At 40.8% G+C, this 6,618-nt stretch overlaps 1 non-coding gene across 1 annotated transcript; it reads left to right on the top strand.

Annotated features, from left to right (window-relative positions):
• Positions 1–4,299: 4,299 nt before the first annotated feature.
• LOC142172270 (small nucleolar RNA R71) lies at positions 4,300–4,406 on the top strand. Its single transcript, XR_012701644.1, has one exon. It is a non-coding gene; the product is annotated as a small nucleolar RNA R71 (small nucleolar RNA).
• The last annotated feature ends 2,212 nt before the right edge of the window (positions 4,407–6,618 follow it).

The following is a 6,618-nucleotide window of genomic DNA, read 5'->3' as shown; positions in this document are numbered from 1 at the left end:
AGCTTTTTAATCGCCCAATAGGCTTTGTGTTCAAGCTCAATGGGCAAGTGGCACGCCTTTCCATAAACCAACCTATATGGAGAAGTACCTATGGGGGTCTTGTATGCAGTACGATATGCCCATAATGCGTCATCCAGCTTCCCGGCCCAGTCCTTTCTATTCCCACTTACTGTTTTCTCCAAAATATGCTTTACCTCTCTGTTGGAAACTTCTACTTGACCACTCGTTTGGGGATGATAGGCAGTGGAAACCTTGTGCTTAACTCCATACTTTGTAAGAACATTATTCAGCAATTTGTTACAAAAGTGAGTTCCCCCGTCGCTTATCAACACTCTTGGAGTCCTAAAACGTGTGAAGATATGCTTCTTTACAAAGCTTACCACTACCTTTGCGTCATTAGTAGGAAGAGAAATGGCCTCCACCCACTTAGAAACATAGTCGACCGCCACCAAGATGTACATGTGCCCATTAGAATATGGGAACGGTCCCATGAAATCAATCCCCCAAACATCAAAAAGCTCTACTGCCAGAATATTTTGCAAGGGCATCTCGTGCTTCCTTGTGATAGTTCCGGTTCTTTGGCATCTGTCACAATTTTTAACAAAGGCATGTGCATCCTTAAACAATTTTGGCCAATAGAAACCTGATTGTAGCACTTTTTGGGCGGTTCTATCCCCGCCGTGATGACCTCCATATGGCGAAGCATGGCAGTCATGCAGTATAGCATTCATCTCTTCCTCAGGAACACACCTTCGCACCAACTGATCTGCGCACTGCCTATATAAGAATGGCTCATCCCACATGTAGAGCCTCACATCATGTAAGAATCTTCTTCTATTATCAGGTGTCAATTCTAGTGGCGTCACCCCACTTGCAATAAAATTCACATAATCCGCATACCATGGGGCTTCACCTGAGGTGACTGCTAATAACTGCTCATCAGGAAATGTTTCTTTGATTGACCCTCCTTCAGCTACATGGTTCCGACTTTTTAATCTGGACAAGTGATCAGCCACTTGATTTTCTGTCCCTTATCGATCTCGGATATCTAAGTCAAATTCTTGCAAGAGGAGGACCCAATGAATCAGCCTCAGCTTGGCGTCTTTCTTTTCAAACAAGTATCTGATAGCTAAATGATCTGTGTAGACGATGACTTTGGTTCCCACTAGATAGGATCTGAACTTGTCAAACGCCCACACCACTGCAAGCAACTCTTTTTCAGTAACTGTATAATTCATCTAAACTGGATTCATAGTTTTGCTCGCATAATAAATGGAGTGAAATATTTTATCCCTCCTTTGCCCCAAAACAGCTCCGATTGCTATGTCACTTGCATCGCACATCAACTCAAATAGATGCGCCCAATCTGGGGTGATGATAATTGGTGCAGTCACCAACCTTCCCTTCAGCTCCTCAAATGCTTTCAGAAAGGCATCATCAAACTTGAAGGGGACATCTTTCTCAAGAAGCCTTCACAAAGGAGAAGAAATTTTCGAAAAATCTTTAATGAAACGACGATAAAAACCTGCATGGCCTAAGAAACTGTGAATGCCTTTGATGGATGTCGGTGGGGGCAATTTTTCAATCGCCTCCACCTTCGCTTTGTCCACCTGCAAACCACTTTTGGACACCTTGTGCCCCAGGACTATACCTTCACGTACCATGAAATGGCACTTTTCCCAGTTTAGCACCAAGTTCGTCTCTTCACACCTAGCAAGCACTTTATCAAGGTTCATTAAAAAATTATCAAAAGAACATCCAAACACAGAAAAATCATCCATGAACACTTCTACAAATCTTTCAACCATGTCAGTAAAAATAGCCATCATACACCTTTGAAAAGTCGTAGGTGCATTACAAAGACCAAAGGGCATTCTCTTGAACGCATACGTGCCATAAGGACACGTAAATATAGTTTTCTCTTGGTCCTCTAGGGCTATAGCAATCTGATTATACCCCGAATAACCGTCCAGAAAATAGTAGTATTCCTAGCCAGCTAACCTATCAAGCATTTGGTCAATAAAGGGGAGGGGAAAGTGGTCTTTCCGGGTGACATTGTTCAATTTTCTATAATCTATGCAAATTCTCCATCCAGTGACAGTTCTTGTAGGAATTAAGTCATTATTTTCATTAATTACTACAGTCATCCCCCCTTTCTTCGGCACACATTGAACGGGGCTTACCCATTTGTTATCAGAGATTGGAAATACAATACCTGCATCAAGCCACTTAATCACTTCTTTTCTTACCACCTCCTTCATGATTGGATGTAGTCGGCGTTGTTGCTCTACACTTGGCTTGTGTCCGTCCTCCATGAGGATTTTATGCATGCAGAAAGCTGGACTAATGCCTTTAATGTCAGACATTGTCCACCCAATTGCTCGCTTGTGCTCCCGTAGCACTCTCAATAGTTTTTCTTCCTGCAATTTAGACAAGTGAGAAGAAACAATAACAGGTAAAGTGTCAGAACTATCCAAATAAGCATATTGAAGGTGAGGGGGTAGGGGTTTAAGCTCCAATTTTGGAGCTTCTTCAATTGACGGCTTTGGAGGGGCCCCACTTAGCCTATTCAAGGGATCAAACGGGTGTATTTCTTGCATGTAAGCACATGATGCATCTAGGATATGCATCATCTCCTCAACCTCATCATCAATCATCAAGCTATCAAACAACGTGAGTGCTTTTTCTAGAGAATCGTCTAGATATACACTCGTGTCAAGAAGTTGCTCATCCACCTCCACAACAGATATCATAAAGAGCTCCTCATAGTAGCGGGGAAGTTGAATCGCTTTGTATACATTAAAGACTGCTTCTTCGTTGTCTACCCTCATAATCATTTTCCCTTCTCTCACTTTAATTATTGCATCACCAGTAGCCAAGAGAGGTAGTCCCAATATGATTGGAACTTGTTCATCAGCCTCAAAATCTAGAATAATGAAGTCAGCTAGGAAGATAAATTTCCCAATTTGCAGCAGCACATCTTCAATCACTCCTTTAGGGTGGGCTATGGACCTATCAGCTAATTGCAACATCACAGTGGTTGGTCTTGGAGCTCCCAGACCCAATTGCTTAAACAAGGACAATGGCATCACATTTATGCTCGCCCCCAAATCACAAAGAGCACGACCCACATCAATATTATCAATTCACACCGGGATGGTGAAACTGCCAGGATCCTTAAGCTTTTGAAGAAGCTTGTTTTGGACCCTTGAAGTGCACTCCTCAGTAAATGCAACTGTCTCGAACTCAGTCAATTTCCTCTTGTGAGCCATTATATCTTTTATGTACTTAGCATACTTTGGAATTTCAAGAAGTACATCCACCAATGGAATATTTAATTGAACCTGACTCAACATAGAGAGAAATTTATTGAACATGCGATCGTCATTCTTTTTCTGCAATCTCTGGGGGAAAGGTGGTGGTGGCCTTGCAGCCTCCACTAGCTCTGAACTTGCATCATTTTTCTTTGACTCGTGTATTGCCTTATAAGTCATCTCCCCCTCAGGTATAGGTTTGTCCTTTCTCTTCTTTGGCACTTCCTCTAGTTCCCTCCCATTTCTGAGTGTAACTGCATTAACTTGAGGGTTCTTCTCTATATCACTGGGAAGAGAGCCTGTAGGTCTAGTATTTTGATTTGCCGCTAACTGCCCCATTTGCCTCTCAAGATTTCTGAAATCGGTCCAGAGTTGTTGATTGTCAAATAATAACTTTTTTAGCAAGTCATTCGTACTCTCTTCTGTTTGTTGGGGTGGCTTCTGAGGCTGATTGAAATTTCCTTGAGGCCTATACTGATTCTGATTTTGTTGATTTCCGCCCCATGAGAAGTTAGGATGATTCCTCCAATTTGGATTGTAAGTGTTCCCATATTGTGCATGCTGATTCATCGGACCTCTGTTTTGTTGCCCCACATAGTATATAGATTCAGGATTCGTGGGGCACATGTCACTCATATGACTGTCACCACATAGTTCGCAGCAAATAGACATTTGTTGTACATGTTGCATCTGTTGTGTTTGTTGCATTGTCATTCTGTTCATCTGATTTGCCAGCTTTGCAATATCTGCTCTCATGGCTGAGAAGTCATCAAGCTCAATCACCCTGGCTGCCTTCTGTTTAATTGCTCTTCTTGAGTCCCCATCTCCTTGCCAATTATGGTCATTAGCAGTGAGTTTATTTAGCAAGAGTTGTATTTCACTATACGGCCTCGCCATGCAACTACCCCCACAAGCTGAATCAAGATTCATCTTTAATGCCTCATCTAGCCCATCAACAAAAGTGTGACTCAATACCTCATCAGTCTAACAATGATGCGGGCAGTCTCTGAGTAGCTTCTTGTATCTTTCCCAAGCTTGACGAAGTGTCTCGCCATCCTGTTGTTGGAACCCAAGAATTTGGCTCCTCAGCGATTTTGTCTTCTTAGTAGGGAAAAACTTGATTAGGAATTTTCTTGCTAAATCATCCCAAGTGTGGATTGAGTTATCGGGCTCCTTTTACAACCATTCCTTAGCTTCCCCCAACAATGAAAAGGGAAATAGTGTCAGCCTGACATAGTCCTTGGAAATATTCGGATAATTGTAAGTGTCCGTAATTTCCAAGAAGTTCTGAATGTGCCTCTGCGGGTCTTCATAAGATAGACCCACATATTGCCATGTGGACTGAATCAGCTGTACCATGTACTGTTTGAGTTCAAAATGCCCCTTGATATCAGGCTTCACGATAGCCTGAGTCATATTAGCAAGATTGGGCCTTGCAGCTTCTATCACCGGACGCTTTTCATTACCTGCCATCTCTATTGGTTGTGGTTGAACTATGATGTCCAACTCTCTTTCTATTCTCGTTCTAGCTTCAACTTCCTTTCTCACTCTATGAAGTGTTCGTTTAATTTCTGGATCAAAAGGAAGGAGGTTATTTGCACTTCTACTCCTCCGCATTCAAGAGAAGATCATGCGTTAACACAAATAAGGCAAACTGAAAATTAAAACTTGAACAAATAAGTAATAAAAGCTTAACTCAGTCAAGTAGCTAATTTCTAGGTCCCCGGCAACGGCGCCAAAAACTTGTTGCGACCAAATACACTTACGTAAGTATACGTGGTCGTCAAGTAATATAGTAGTGAGTAGAGTATCGTTCCCACGAAGACTTATGATTAACTTTTGACTAACTCAAACTCAAATAACTTATCGATTCAAGAGATTTCTCACAAAATAGATAATTTTCTAATTTACTACCTAAAAACCATCAAGTAATGAAATACTAAAGATCAACCACAACACTTAAATGATTTCGAATAACAATCAATAGGAGATAATATTCCAGGGTCACGGGTTATCTAACAATCATATTGCATTCTTAGCTTAAAATAACTAATTGATTTATCTGGATTGTTGATTGACAAGATTGATATTACTCATAAGAATCTGTCGAGTTCTTACTCGCCTATTCAAGCTAACTTAATGCCTATATGTCTATGGAATTAATATTAACAAGAATGCATTTACACTTCCTGTATTTCAACCGAGCAAGACAATTAGGTATATTTCTATCCTAATTGCGAATCCGTTCCCCGATGCCCGGGTTCAAGAACTTGCTTTATTTAATTCTATATGCAATCTAGAATTCCCACTTTCGAGTTCAACTCTAGATTCGTAGATAGTAATTCACTGTTAGCTACTCAGCAAATTAATTAAAAATAGAATTAAATAAACAATCCAATATGATAAAATCAACTTTGTCAAATTAAACTTCAAACGTCAATATTCATGTATACCCATGACCCTAGAATAATAGGGTTTTTAGCCACTCATGTTCATACAATCATCAAAAAATCACAAGAGTGCATAAAAATCAATAAAAGAAGGAAAAATAAGAACTCAAGATGAATTCTGTAGTTCCCAAGCTTTGTCGTGGATTTTTTTCCCTTTCCAATATGTTAGATATTGCGTACAAAAGTCGTGGGTCAAAGTTCTCCTATTTCAAATCCAAATCAGCTTCAGGGATTGATGCTGGGGTGGATGCATCGCATCCACCTCGTCCTCTACTTCTCAGCTTCGCATGCTAGGGTGGATTCGCATCCACCCTTTGTTCCTCCATCTCAGCTTTGCCCAGGTGCGGATGTTAAGGTGGATGCTATGGGCCGACTTCACTGATAAGGGTGCACAAAATCTGATTTTTTTTCTAGATTGGATGCGACGCATCCAACCCCTCTTCTTCTAGCTAGAGCACCTTTTCTTCATAATTTTGCACTACAAACACCCTATATCATCACACACAACTCAATTAGTCATAAAACCAATAATTAAACCATATTGGGCATTTTAAAGATCAAATAGCATCAAAAAGAGGTTTAAACATGGGCAAAGTAACATCAACACATATCGAAATATGCCCAACATCACATTTTTTCTTGATTGTATCCTTGAGCTACTAGCCTTGCCTTGTTCCTTGTTGTGTTTCCAAACTCATCAAGTTTGTTTCTGAATACCCACCTGGTTCCTATAACAGTTCTGTCAGCAGGTCGAGGAACCAGGTGCCATATGTTGTTCCTCTCAAATTGATGGAGTTCATCTAGCATAGCAGTAATCCAGTCAGCATCTTTCAATGCTTTCTTGATATTTTTGG

This window comes from Nicotiana tabacum, chromosome 17 (genome assembly GCF_000715075.1).
Source record: "Nicotiana tabacum cultivar K326 chromosome 17, ASM71507v2, whole genome shotgun sequence".
Classification (NCBI taxonomy): Eukaryota; Viridiplantae; Streptophyta; class Magnoliopsida; order Solanales; family Solanaceae; genus Nicotiana; species Nicotiana tabacum.
Note: the sequence above shows the minus strand (reverse complement) of the source record. Positions and strands in the feature narration are given on the sequence as shown.